The 12,983-nt window shown below is 42.6% G+C and overlaps 1 long non-coding RNA gene across 3 annotated transcripts in view; it reads right to left on the reverse strand.

The window, feature by feature from the left end:
* LOC128453884 (uncharacterized) overlaps positions 1–12,983 on the reverse strand; it is a 47,181-nt gene that overhangs the window by 24,224 nt on the left and 9,974 nt on the right. The window contains exon 3 of one of the 3 annotated variants that reach the window (XR_008341555.1): positions 6,102–6,566. The exons of the other annotated variants lie outside the window; for them this stretch is intronic. This is a non-coding gene — a long non-coding RNA (uncharacterized LOC128453884). Of the gene's footprint in view, positions 1–6,101; positions 6,567–12,983 lie in introns of those variants that run through there. 3 annotated transcript variants of the gene reach the window in all.

Below are 12,983 nucleotides of genomic sequence, written 5' to 3' on the forward strand. Positions count from 1 at the left end.
TTGGCCCCATCACCATGGCAACCACCATTTAGCCCACCATCTAGGGCTATTCATTATAAAAGCCATTAAGCCATATGTGTGTGTGTGTGTGTGTGTGTGTGTGAGAGAGAGAGAGAGAGAGAGAGTTATTGCTACCATTAGTGGAGAGAGAGGCTCCTGCTGCCTGTAAACTATGCTCACAGAATCCCAGCAGCGGCTCCAGCTGCAGCGACTCGCCGCCCAACACTCGACTCCATCGTTACGTGTTTTATTGTTCATACGTGAGATAAAAGCCGTAAAAGGTCGGTTTTCACTGTCGTAATAAACTCACGAGTGTTTAATGTCAGACCAGTTAAGGGGCTGGGGGGGTGGGTGCTCTCACTGGCATGAAGTGGTTTCTATGGTGTAATCCCATCTTCCAGTAGAAACGATCCACTGGATCCAAAACCTGCATCGTACTGCACCCCCCCGCCCCCCCCCCCCCCCCCCCCCCCCCCCCACACACTTCTAGTGTTTACTGTGCTAATGAGTGGTCAGGTTACACGTGTCATGTTTTTATTCTTTAATGGCTTTTTTAGGGTTCGAGTCCCGAGGGGCCAGAACCCTATTGTTTTTACTGCTGCTTGTTATTATTACTCCTATTGAGTGAATTAAGGCCCGAACCTGCGGCATTATTTTTTACTTTTTATGCCTCATGTCCCTGTAATCGGGTAAAAATGTCAGGCTCACGTCGGGTTTGGTTCAAGTTTGGATAAAAAAATGTGGCCTGAGCTGAACTCTGCTCCAAATGAGCTCAACAGTGCAAGATACAGTATTCTATAGTTTAAAAATCACAAGGGCCCAGTTTATTCTGCCAGAACTCCTCGACAGAGAGTTGGATAGATATGATGGTTTCCACGTTTCACAGAATGACACCAGATTGAGGCTACGTCCATTCATCTCTGGGCATGTGTGTACACAGGATGGCATGAACCTCCAATGGGACACGAGAATATCTCACAGACTGCTCGAGTAACAGTCCGTCTCCTGGCATGGGAACAATTGTGAGAATCAACATCAGCGTTTCCAAACATCTTCATTTCTGCCCGTCCAAGATACAAAACGCTGAGCTGGAGTTTTCCATCTAAAACGGGCCCAGCAGTGTTTCCAAACTTTTGAGTGGTTCTAAAACTCTGTGGTGTATCTGTAGCAGAGTTAATGTGTCTTCAAACCAAATGTAATTGTATGGATGGAGCATCAGAGGATGTGGGTCCGTGCACAGAAATTTCTGTAGCTTTCCAAACCTGTGACAGAGGCTGCAAATAGTTACAACTTTGTTTTAAGCATCTTCAGCCAGAAACGTTGTATTTACACATTTGTGTTCTGTCAGTGGTTTTCAAATAAAAAATCAAACTGACCAGAACACATTGAACACACCGAGCACGCACAGTGAGATAGAAATAATGAGTTCCACATGCGCTGCACATCGATCATCATCTTGTTAATGCTTGGGATTGATTCATTTTACTGTCACTTACATGTGGCGTGTGGTTTAACCTTCAATTTCTGTCCGTGCTCTCAGACCTGCGAAACAGGAAGTCTATTGATATGATCAATACGACACTCTTGACATTTTCACTATAAAAACTGTGTGTGGAGCTAATTGGGCTGCTCAGCCCGTCACGTCCTGCCTGAAACTAGCCTGGACGGGGAATATCAGAAACCACAGAGGTTCGAAAAACTCAGAATTCAACTTAATGAAACCTGAGTGTTGTTGCATCAGGTTTTTTTTAGTTTTACACGACAAACCAGAGACAGAAAAGTGTCAGAGATGCTTCTCTACCTTACCTTCCCCTTCACCATCTCTTCACCCCCCCCCCCCCCCCCTTCTTTCCCTCTTTCTATTTCTGCCAGTCCAACATGTTTTGCCGCTGCTAGCAGACGGGCCTACAGATGTCACTGTCAGTTGTTGGGTCCATCTGTCAACCCCTCGGTCCAGAGCGAGATGTCCCCAAAAGGCACATTGCCATTACGTTTGCTCTGAATATTCACAGTCCCCAGAGGATGCTTCCTCATGATTGAAGCAACCATCTGACCCTCAGAACGTCGGGCCAACATTTTCTACTTCTACACGAGGAAAGATTTCATTTCAATGTGCTGAGTGACATCAAATCCACTCGGCACATTCGTGCTCAGCCAGGGATTGAGCTCTTTTGATTTTAGATGCATTATAAACTCTTATGTGATGTCATCTTCGAGAAAATATTTCCATTTCTGAAAAGAGCAAAATCATCACTACATTACTCATCATGTGCACAAACTGTGGTGCGTGGTACGGTGGCCAGGAGGGTCAAAACACAACATTAAATTGACTTTCACTATGAAACAATTATCAATATGCACAATCCAGTCTCTAAGTGTTCACTTAAAACATATCGCAACTCCTGGTGCTATATTTCTTATATTTGCTATTTTTTTATCTTCTATATTTATACTATATTTGACGACGTTAGCTTTGTGGGGAGATGCTCTGAGCCCCTTCTAGTTCAAATCACTGCTTCCTCTAAACAGCTTATCAGCCCTAAAATAGAGAATTTCTATGGTTTATGTCTATTATTTATGATAAAGACATTATTCATATAATGTCAGGGAAGATCCTATGAATTCCAGGATCCAGGAATTGTTTGATTATCTTCCTGGAAGATGTGAGATTTGGCTTCTTTCGTCAAACAGTTCGGATTGTGATGCCTCGGTGGACACGTGTGTTCTGCTGAGTGGCCAATTGGTTTTTATACTGGGAGAATCATTGTTCTCACTTGGAAACTAGATCTGGATCTGAGTCAAACCACCTGTTTTAAATCAAGGATTAATAATTAATACAGCAATTGTCTCCACAGAAGCTTTTCCCACATTAAAACGAGATCTTGAATGCTTGTATTGGATTCTGTTGTAGCGCAGGTCACATGGTCAGAGCACGACATCGCTCACTAACAGGAGCTAAATGGTGTTTGATCCCAAAAACCTTTTTTTTATATATTTCCACCTGGATTACTCTCTCACACACTCGTCTTATTGGAAACTGAATATCTTCACTGGGATGAAGACTTTGTGATCCAAGGCACGGTTTGTTTATGAAACCCTCGACGTGTGTGTGTGTGTGTGTGTGTGTGTGTCTGGTGTGTGTGTGTGTGTGTTTTGTAGGGATGGCATTTAGTCTCGCCAGAAGATAAGGCCAACTGGACAAGTTGGCAGAGAGAGAGAGTAGAGTGTGTGTGTGTGTGTGTGTGTGTGCATAACAGTGGGAGCTTGTCATGCCCAGTTGTCTATGTCCGGCAGATTTCTTCTCCCCATGGGACACACTCACATTCACACACTCTGTCCTTCTTGCTGACACTGCTTTTTAATATTTCACTACATGCAGGGTTAGCCATATGCTGCCCTTTCGTACACCTACACACACACACACACACACACACACAAGGGAGAGGGACAGGAAAATGCCGGAATGTGCATTCCTGTATCTGTGACACTATGTCATTGACGCCTTTCACGACTCTGCATAAAACACATTATAGTTTATTTCTCCTTTCGGTTCTTATACATTCACTCTGCACAATTACCAGCGAACCGGAGCTTGTACACAACTGAAAATTACTCCCGAGCTGATTCCGTCCTGAAAGAAAAGAGGTTTTATCTTTTTGATTTTATCAGAGGAAACTTGTCTGAATGATTCACTCCTGAGGAAATGGTTGAATATAAGCATTCTGGACATTTTCCAGAATTGATGTTATATTAAACGACTCGTGTGCTCTTGTCTAAACCTCCAGTGCCAGATCGTCTTTGTTACTTTATGTAGAAACTCTCTTGTGTGTCACTAGATTGTGGTTTTGATTTAATGTCTAAAAAGTTCAAAAATGAAAGTGAAGCACACAACACTGATTAACATTAAACTGAAGCCTCAATCATTTCCTATTCTTTATCAAAGCGCCTTTGCCTGAACCTGGTGTATTAACATGAAACTCTGGATTCCAAAGTGTTAAGAGTTTTCACTTTCTCAGTCCCAACTCATAATTACACCCTCACACTACACAGTTATATCTTATATATTGTTTTGAGTTCAGGCTGAATTACAATAACTGCGGATGAGGAGTTCGAGCTTGTTGTTATCTTCAAACGTTCCTCACAAGATGGTGCACACGTTTCTCCTCTCATTGTCACTCGGGGAGAATGTGGGCTACCACTTTCTTTAGAAACCTTCAAAACAGTGTTCAAAGAAAATTTACAGTATCCTCTAATGGCGCGAGCTTCCTTCAGTGGCTTTGATCCAAGTCCTCGGGATAACGGTTTAAAGTTAAACCGACGGCTTGAGAGAGCAAACATCGTCTTTTGGAGAAACTCTGCTTTTATTTTTTGAAAAGCAGAGTAATGATAAGGACCAGTCCGGACAGGTTGTCTTATATATATATATATATATATATATATATATATAAATAGGAATAATCAAGGAGACGGGAAGAAAGAGCAAGAAAACCTGAGCTCATGTACCTGACGCAAGAAGGAAGGAAACTGCTTATCCCAAGTTAAAGTTTGGCCTCAGCAGAAGTGCCGACGCTGGAACTAAAAGTTTTAAAGTCATGAGCGAGATTAACTTTTTTTACCAGGATGAATGAATTATTGATAAGAGGTCAAGTCAGACAGAGATTATACAAAGAGATGGAAGGAAATCTGAGTTTAGACAGAATAGAGCAACAGAGGTTTTTGCTTCAGCTTCTCCTCGTCCGCTTACCTTCACAAATCAAATAACACGTGAAGACTTTTCTGTTCTAACAAGATCCAGTGTGTGTGTGTGTGTGTGTGTGTGTGTGTCTGTGTCTGTGTGTGTCTGTGTGTCTGTGTGTGTGTGTGTCAGGTTTAACATGGTTGAGCTGTGTGTGGGATCCGTGCAGGGAGTTGTTTTTGGATGTGGGATCATTTGTTTGTAGTCGTACAACCAAAAAATCAAATCTGCATTTTACTGACAAATTACACAGAAGGAACAAACTTCCTGATTAACTCATACGACCCCCAATTTAAAAAAACTTTTAAATCTAAATTAAGGAACTTTTCTTTTGAATTGACCTTGGCCCGACTAAATAAAAGTTGCACTATCGCTCAGGGACATTGAAGTAAAAGCTTGAACAGCCGAGTACAGCTTTATATTTGTAAATGGGCTTTTTGTATTTACAAATGTTTTCTGAACATCAAGAGCTGCCTTCAAAGCAACTTCAACGTTAGCTCTGGATTTAATTTTTGGTACATCTTGTATTGAAGGTTGCATGCTAACCAGCTAACCAGCTAGCCCGTCTCGTCCCCTTCCGATAACCGTAGCCTGCCGTCCATCCTGAGGAATCAGCTCTGCCCAGAAGACGTGTTATAACCTCGTGTTGTGTAAAGTAAACTTTGGCTGAAGCTTTTAATAAGTTACCATTAATTCTGTAGGTTTGTTTATGTTTCCTAAATTCAATTTTCCGATGTGGACGTGCTCTAATGCACCAATCAAAATCCTTTCCAAGGCCTCAAGCTACATGGTTAGTGGACATTGAAGAAAATGTATTGAAAGATTTTAATATTCAAGACTAAAATGAATCTATTAAGGATGAACTCAGATGTAATTTTGCTTCAGCGGCTGGTAATCTAGCGTGCGATGCCTTTAAGCGCTCACTTAGAGGTCACGAAATTCCACGTTCTTCACAAAAAGCAAAGCAGACGAGACCAAAATTAATTTTCTCACCCTGCAGACAGAGATTCGTCTGAATACATTGACTGAAGTGCCTGATTCTCTACAGCAGGAGCGGGTGAAGAGAAATGATTTATGCTTTTTCAGTTTACTAATAATGTAAAGGAGTCTCAGATTCATCGTGTGATTATAAAGTTTGTTTCTGCTCAAAGGAAATGAAATACTCAGACAAATTCAAACTGATTTACAGGCTGCAAACTGCATTACAGCTGAGAAGAGTCATATAATCAATGTGATGATTGAAAGATATTAGCAGCAATTTTGATCGATAAATCAGGTTCCAAATAAAACAAAACGTTCGGAAAACAAGACAAATCTGCGTTTTTATTGATTATAAAGATACTAAATCATCAAATTAGGTGAGAAAACAATAAGCAGATCATTTAAATAATTTGAGTTTGCCACATTAGGGTTGATAATTGTATTTTTAAGAGGAGGTTTCAGATCTGCACCAAAATGTAATGGGTTCCTCCCTGCATCCGAAAAGCAAACGTAATAAAGCTCTAGCTTTTATTCACCTGTTGTAAAATTAACGTTTCCTCTGCATATTAACAAAAAAGAACATAATCTGCTGAGTGTGACGTTTGCTTCACAACACATTTTCCTCTTCACAGTTTATTAATGACTCGACATTATCTCGAGGAATGGATGTGAGAGTTAGAAGTCGTCAGTGTTTAACCGTGAAAACCATGAAATAAAAATGTTTTCCGAGGGGACACATCTGGATCAGCTGACTGGACAGATGTGGCTGCTGTTTCCCTCTGGTCTGAGCTGCTGACCTTCCACCACCCAGGGAGGCTCCCACACAAACAGCTCAAGCAAGACGCCAGACCTTCAAAAACATACAATGCAAAGAAAAGCCAGGCTTGAAATAACAAAGACTCTAAATGTAACTCGGGCGGCCCATTGATCGAGCGCCCCCCCCCCCCCTTCGGCCCTGCTCTCTGCAGCTCTGACTGACGGCTGCAGAAATGATGGAGAAAGGAATTAGAAAACTCCCAGCTTGCCGCCTCCACCCCCAGCGAAGCCAAATGAATCACGCAGTCACGCTGAATGACAGAAGCTCATCATAAACTTGACTCCAGTTGGAGAGTTTGCCTCCTGTCATGTGCATTTAATCTGATTTTATTTTTATGTTTCCCTCTAATAGCGACGAAACATTGCAAGCGAGTCACCACCGAGGGAGACGATAACAATAATGCCTCCCTCCGGCTCTCGCTGTCACAGTGCGGCCTCCTGTCGAGCTGTGCAGTTTCCGCCCTGCTTGAAATTCAAACATTCTGTCTTGACAAATACCAAATGCTTTTATTGTGGCGGTAATAAAATTCTAATCAATTTTTTTTATTGGTCTTGCTTTTTTTGTGGCGGAGGAGGCGGCTCTGCACTGACCTGCCAGACAAACAAAACACACAGTCGTTTAAAAACCCAGAGGGAATTTAAATATGTGTTCAACACTCAAATTCAAATGACATTTACAGAGGTAACGTTGAAGTTTTATTTCTCATAATATTCATTTTAAAAGTGAGTTATTAGCTGTTCCCCCAGGACTTTAATGGAAATTTGAGATGATAAACTGAAATTACAGATTCAACAACTTTCTTCTTTGTAATAAATACCTGGATATATGTTGACCTCGTGTGTATCGATGATAAGAGCAAAGTCTGCACGGTGGCTTCAGATGACAGATTAATATGTGACAGTGTCGTGATCCCTGTTTCCACCTGAGGACGATCGATCAGCCTCTTGTTGACAGCTGTCAATCAACACAACTTGTAGAACAGGAAAGTTTGTGCAGGTAAACAGAAAGAGTGCACGATTCTTTCATGCAACTTAAAACTTTGATATTTGTATCACATTATTGATCAAATTACTACATATAACTAATATAGAAAAGACTAAATTAGAAGTGGCGTATTCAGTTTCAGGTTGTGGCTGCGCTCGCTGTCTGAACCCGGGAGAAAAATAACCGAACCCGACCAGAAACCCTGCAGGAAGTCTGTGGTTGTGTCCAAACCCAACATGAGCCCAATGTTTTCCCGATTACAGGCACAGGCAGCGTAAAAACATCAAGAAGTCAGCAAGAGCCAAATATAATTTTCAAAATGTGAGTCTGAACCCAACCCAGCATCTACACTCTCCAGCTCCTCCAGTATGATCCAGACGTGTTCCCAGCCCAGATGGGGATATGTCCTCTCCAGCAGGTTCTGGATCCACACTAGATGTCTCCTCACATCCGGATGGGTCTGGAACGTCTCCAGGTCAGGAGGATTCTGATCAGATGCCTGAACCACCTCAACTCGCCCCTGTCAACGCAGAAGAGCCGTACAGCTGTACAACTGTTTAGAGTTGTTAAGTAGTTGTTCTATTAAATGTTGTCACTGAAAGATGTTGTTCTGATCATCACTTGGTGGTTGGTGCGTACAGCTGCTGCACCTCTCTGTTTGTGAGGGAGTCCTGGAGGCGTCAGAGGCCCATGAGGTCAGAGGTCAGGGTCGTCCTGGTGCACGACCTCGATCTGAACTCACCATGTCTTGTTTGAAAGTCGTGGAGACGCACGACGACGACAAAGACGTGCAAAACAACCACAACGAGACACAAAGCAATTACAGGAGACGCAAGAAGACCACAAAGATGGAACATTTCTACCTGTCTGTGCCCAGGGGCCCATTCTCTCATAATCAGTAGTGTGTCTGTGTGTGTAAGTGTGTGTGTGTGTCTGTGTGTTGATTGTGTCAGAGAGCCTTTAGTTCCTGTCCCCCCCCCTCCATATGAGCTGAATTTATGGTCCATATTTTATCATATTTATCACACTCATAACACTAAAACTAACCTCTGCTGACTTTGATAACTCTGCATGGTACTCATGACTAGGTGTGTGTGTCTGTGTGTGTCTGCGTGTGTGCGTGAGAGAGAGGCTGGGTTTGACTTTCAGAGCATCTGCTGGGTGCGGACATGGCAGGGGGGCACAGGTGGTATATTGTTTGTAACCGCACACACACACACACACTCATACGCTCGTACACACTGATGAAGCTCACAGATGCTGACCTTGTGCGAGGCCAGACTCCTGGACTGTCAGCACTTGTCACACACACACACACAGACACACACTTAGGAGGAGGTGCCCATTTACTTGGGGCTTGTCGGAGGCTGCCATCCTTCCCAGTGGGGGTATGGGAGTGCAGCTGGGGAGGGAGAGGGGGAGTATTGATGAATAATGCTGCAGGTAATGAGATGGGTGGTGATGGGGACAGAAACGCAAGCAGCCGGGAACTTGTTTATATGTACTTTGCCGTCTTATAACTTCTTGAATAATTTGGTGGAGAGATAAAAAACCTGGCACACTGGGAGCCGGGAGTCAAAGCCCAGACGAGCACGGCCCTGCACTTATAATCCGAATCACTGCGTCGTGCATGAGGTCACAGGGAAAATACAATCTCTATTAAAGTTTGTGATGATTTTCTTACTGTTTCCTTCCGTGTATAATTACTTCAAAGAAGAAAGTACTTGAGTGCGTCCATGTCGGAAAATAATGTGAGACATCAGCGTCTGACTGGGAACGTTCACGTCTGAACAACAACCCGGAAAAGTCAGAGAATGTTTTTTGCTCAGACTCGCAGACATCATTACCTATAAGATCATTTTAATTTTACGCATTTTGCTCTCGGGGTCCTTCCTTCATACTCAGACAGTAATCATCACAAACAACATCGGCACTTAACTGACAAACCCAACTGAACGACTGGTGGACTGGTTGTGTCACAAATGATGAAACCAGACAAGCAGAAAAGAAAAAGCTCTTGTCCAGAATAACAGATGTAGAAGAACCTGAACCTGTCGTGTACCTCAGCTGTCGCACCTCTGACAGGATCAAACACAAAACCATGTACACCACATTTCACATGCAGCACACGTCTGAGCAGGCATGTGAGTGTGTGTGTGTGTATGTGTGTGTGTGTGTGTGTGTGTGTGTGTGTGTGTGTGTGTCTGCTCTTTCAGACACGATAACGTGAGGGGTTGCTTCCTCCTGCCCTCTCCTTTGTATCCGGCCTCATTTGACCACACGTTAGTCCGACTGTGTCCTCTCTCCGAGCCCCTTTACGCCGCAAGAGCAACTGATATTTATTTTTATTATCGTCGATATAAACCAGACACGTTAATTACACTCGTGGAAACAGGCGAGGTCCAAAATTACAGCCTGTTAGCAGGAAAAGGGCCGTAAAGTTTGTCTTTGGCAGATAAATCAATCAGGGTCAGTGGTGGAGTGTAAAACAGGGAAGGATCTGAACGACTCTTATTTTAGTTTTTGAGAAACTTTGTTTGCAAACCACACGCACTGAAGTACAGACTGTACAGATGTTTGTGAGGTTAAAAACTCATCACCTCTAGAATAGTTTTCCCACATTGAATGGGATCATTGTTTATTTCATTTTATTTTTGGGCAACAACCTGCACAATCTGCCAAACAGGTTGTACAGATTGAAAATCAAAATGCAAAGATCGCATTTCCTGACCTGACGTTTCCCATCAGCAGAACAAAGCTGAATATTAAAATGTTTTGACAACTCTATGGTGAAGCTTTGGGTTAAAATAGGAACTTTGTTTGAATCCTGGGGCCACGTCCCTCAGAGGCCGGTCGCATCACATAGCCCCTACAACACCTCAACCAGAGTTTATTTACCAAAGCCAAAACCTTTTCCTAATGATAACAGTTAGTCAAAGCAGAACTGCTGATAAAGCAGAAAGATGAAAAGATCTTTGATTTGTTTAACGCAAAAAAATTCCACCAGAGAAACTTTTCACAGGCAAATGGAAGAAACCTCAGGAGGACCAAGCGGAGGACCGACGTGCAATAGATGAAGCTGCTGCACTGGAGTTACATCATGATGAAAGAATGGTGATATTAAAACCCTGAGTAAATATTAAGGGCCCTAAGTTGCAGGGAGTTGAAACGGGGGGGAAATGAACCGAGGAAACAGGGGATTTAATTTCTAACTGTAGCTGAATCCGAGTCAAACCGAAACCTTGAACATCTCACGACGCTCTGAGAGATCATCCTACACAGTCAAATCGATGTAAAGCACCTGAGCTGCTCTGCCTGGAGCTTTGTTTTCCACTAAACTGCAGTCGCTCTTCATTTCAGACGGTACACCGCGCTCGGCGCTGAGATTAAACGCAGGTTTGAACCGGCAGCAGCAGCGACTCATCAGGGAAACTGCTCAGCTGCAAAATAGATGCAAAGCGACTGTTTTTAACCTGGAGAGCTGCGTTTGTTTTACTCAGCGCTGGGGACATTTCAATCCAACTACAATTGTGCATTTTGTGCAGTTAACACAAGTAGAATAGGTGTACTGTTTTATAGACCTGGGTTTCCACATGAAAATTGATTTGGCAGGGCTTTGTTTTGCCCATAGCGATCACTAGATATTGATGGTGCACATCAGCGGTGGACGTGGAGCCCAGTTCAGCCCAGTGTGGAGCCACTGGAGGTGAAACGCCTCCGTCAAGGGCGGCGTGATCGTAGCTGCTGAGCGAGGTTTCAAAAGAACGACCGGTTCTGGGAGAGCAACACAAGCGAGGGGAGATTAGAAAGAGACAATAATGGATGTAATGTTCTGTGGAGCATTGGCAGGCCACTTTAACGTTCTCTCAGCGGGAGTGGGGGAGTAATCATCTCGGTATTAGCTGCTCTGGGGACCTGCACTCACTTACATTTATTTTAAAAGCACGGGAGACAGAAAACAACACTTCCAGGGACATACTGTGTACAAAATGCAGCAGACACATGTAATAGTATTTCACTCTGGGCCCAGGGTCATGCTTTCCAACAGGAATGCTCCCCCACGTCTGCACATTTTAATTCTGAGAGCTTACAGAAGAGAAGAGGCTGCCAACCTTGAGCTTGTGTAGGAGAAACACTCTGAGCAGGAGGAACCACATTTAGAAAGTATATTTAAAGTCGTTTTGCCTCCGTCACTGTGAGACTTCTGCTGCTGTCCCACTCTGTGAATGAGAAACTGAAGGAAACAGTCAATGGACAATTAGTTAAGGTGCAACTGCAGCTCGGCGGTCGAGTCTTAACATATCCACGGTGATTAATCCTGATCAATAAAGATATTAAAAGGCAGATGGAAATGTTTTAGTTCCTTTGATTTCTCATATTTTGTATTGCCTTTAAATCGAAACCCTAACCCCCTATATACGGTTTATTATTTCAACCATGATTTATTCCTCTAAATAAAAGTCTACTGCAAATTAGTGCTGAAACAATTTAATCCGTTCACGTAAAATAAAATTATTGGCCGATATATATTTCAAGCGATATTTCAAATTGCAAGTTTTTACAACGTTTCTTCATTTTTTATATCCTTGTAAAATAAAATTACTGCTTCATCTAAAAAGAGGTGATTTTAAAACCATCAGATATGAGGGAGGGGATTCGTTTGATATTTCTTAGACGACATTGGTCAGTAAATCATTAAATAACTGAGATTAGTCAATAATTTAATTATTAGTTGTATTATTTAAAACTATTAACCCACAGCCCAGAAAATACTCTCACTCAAAATGTTATAAAAGTGTCATCAAAAGGATCAAATATATGATATAAATAAAGTATATAGTAAATATGACATTGGGTGGCCGTGGCTCAGGAGGTAGAGAGGGTCGTCAACTTAGCAGAGGGGTCGGTAGTTTGAACCCCGGTAAATAAGATCTCATCATGTGATTTTAACATGTATGAAGCAGTGACCTTTACTTCACTGTGGTCAAAGAGGACATGAGACGTTTGGACTAAAGTCTGTTATAAGACACAAAGGAGAAAATAAAGACGATTAAAGAAAATATCCATCAGTTGATTTCACGTGTGTCAAGAACACGAGATGAGAAACTCTCTTGAGTTCCAATAGCTTTTTCTATCGTCTTCATATTTCTGCATCAAACTCTAACAATCTCAGAGTCTTTGAGTTGCACGTCTGATTCCATGGCTGTCACACTGAGGAGCTCGTCGACTGTGATCACTTCTTCATTAGCTGCAGGTTCACGGTGGGCACTCGAGGAGGAAGCCTCTCTCTCTCTCTCTCTCTCTCTCTCTCTCTCTCTCTCTCTCTCTCTCGCTCTCTGCTCATGAATGTTCAAAAAGATGCATTTGCATTTTTCTCTTTCACGTGAAACATTTAACATGAAGACGGCTCGTGGTGCATCAGAGGGGTTTTTCAAATGCTACTGTTTTTGGGGCTGGTTTGTCTTT

The sequence above is a fragment of the Pleuronectes platessa genome, chromosome 12 (genome assembly GCF_947347685.1).
Source record: "Pleuronectes platessa chromosome 12, fPlePla1.1, whole genome shotgun sequence".
NCBI lineage: Eukaryota > Metazoa > Chordata > Actinopteri > Pleuronectiformes > Pleuronectidae > Pleuronectes > Pleuronectes platessa.